The 1,910-nt window shown below is 42.3% G+C and overlaps 1 non-coding gene across 1 annotated transcript; it reads left to right on the top strand.

Moving 5' to 3' along the window:
- The first annotated feature begins 284 nt into the window (after positions 1–284).
- Positions 285–375, top strand: trnar-ucu (transfer RNA arginine (anticodon UCU)). The gene is given in 2 exon segments: positions 285–321; positions 340–375. It is a non-coding gene; the product is annotated as a tRNA-Arg (tRNA).
- Positions 376–1,910: the final 1,535 nt, after the last annotated feature.

Genomic DNA, 1,910 nt, shown 5'->3' with positions numbered 1-1,910 from the left:
ACAGAGTGAGATAACTGAATGACAAGGGACAAGGAGGAGACTTCTGAAGAATACTTTCACCTATAGAGTATTGATTATCTGGAAATCATTATCTGAACATGTGGCAAATGTAAGTGTCATGAGAACGTTTCAGCAGTCTGTAGCCGAACACTTGATGAGCCAGAGCACAAGTGGATAAGGACCAGGTACCGGAAAGTGTGACGAGGACAGGCAGGCGCGAGATGGGTGTCCTGAACGCAATGGGTCAAAGGCAAACTTGTGTGCTTAAAGCAGACTGCTGGCGCGGCTCTGTGGCGCAATGGAAAGCGCGTTGGACTTCTACATCAATGTTCAAAGGCTATTCAAAGGCTGTGGGTTCGAATCCCATCAGAGTCGAGTTTTAATTTATGTTTTGCCAAGTGGTCAGACCAGACTCAGCTGCAAAATTACTGATCTAAACTGCTAAATCACCCTCAATCCCATGTCTCTGTATTTTATGCAACAGCCGACCGTGCCTTCGTGAAAACCATATCCACCACTTGAACCACTTTACTATCATCCACCTGTTTGTTGACCTTTTCAAAGAGCTCAACAAAGTTTGTGAGGCACAACCTGCTATTCACAAAATCGTGTTGACTGTACCGATTAAACTTCTTCCTTCTTTGGTGATCATAAGTCATACCTCTCATAATCTTTCCGAAAACTTCACCGACAAGGAAATATGGCTACTGTTCTATAATTACCAGCGTTCTCCCTACTCCCCTTCGTGAAGAAGGGGACAATATTTGCTGAACTCGAGTCTTCTCGCACTAATCACATCGACACTGACGAAATAAAGTTGGTAGTCAAAAGTTCTGCAATCTCCTCCCACGATTCCCAGAGAATCCTAGGATACATCCCATCGAGCCCAGGGGACAAATCTATTTTCGGGCATTCAAGAATTGCTAATAATTCGTATTTATGAATATCAATTTCGTTTATTCTAACAGATTGCATCTCAAAATTCTCTTCGACAATATTGTCTTTTTCATTTGAGATATTATGAAAAATATACATTCAGCGCCTCTCCTATCCTCGGAATCCATTGATTATTTCCTACTGCAGTTCCTGACAGGCCCGAATCATATCCTAGATGTTCTTTTATTCTTGAAATGACAAACTTCATGGTTTTAAATGACCCTGCCAGCTGAAGACTTTTCATGACCCCTCTTCGCTCTGAGTAGCTCTCTCTTTTGCCCCTTCCTTGCTAGCTTTTAATTTTCAAGTGCCCTAACTCAGCCTTCATATTTCAAGTTTACATGCACTGCCTTCTCCCTCTTGGTAAGAAATTCAACATTTTGAGTAACAATTGCTATCTGTCTCAAACTCATATCCCCTGCACGCACACATACTTAGCAAGGACATGTATGATAGCTTCCCTGAACAAGCTCCATATTTCAACTGTGCAAAACCCCTGCGGTTACTTTCCCATCTGGTGGTCACTCGCACCAAAGTGCTCACTTACCTCCAAATCGAACAGTTGACTTGCTTCATTAAGAAGTACCAAATCCAATATGCTTTTGATTCTTGTTGGCTTGACTGCATGCTGCGTCACGAAACCCTCCTGCACACATTGGACAAAGACTGCCCAATCAGAGCTCCTCAAACAATAAGATTTCCAATCAATATTTGGAAAATTAAACTTCCCCACTACAACTAAGCTGTTACTTCCGTTCCTACCCAGAATCATCTTTGCAATCTTTTCCTCCATATCTCTAGAACATTTTGGTGGTGACCTCTACTTGCCTGATTTTAATCTCCGCCCATTCTAGTTCAGAAGATTCAGTCGGGTCCTCACCAAATATCCTTTCTGCTCCCATTGTACTGTCTTTGACTAAAAATGCCACATCTCCCCCTCTGTAACGACTTTCCTATTCTTACTGAAAAGTCGA

This window comes from Chiloscyllium punctatum, chromosome 21 (assembly GCF_047496795.1).
Source record: "Chiloscyllium punctatum isolate Juve2018m chromosome 21, sChiPun1.3, whole genome shotgun sequence".
Lineage (NCBI taxonomy): Eukaryota > Metazoa > Chordata > Chondrichthyes > Orectolobiformes > Hemiscylliidae > Chiloscyllium > Chiloscyllium punctatum.
This window is presented reverse-complemented; position numbering and strand designations above follow the sequence as displayed.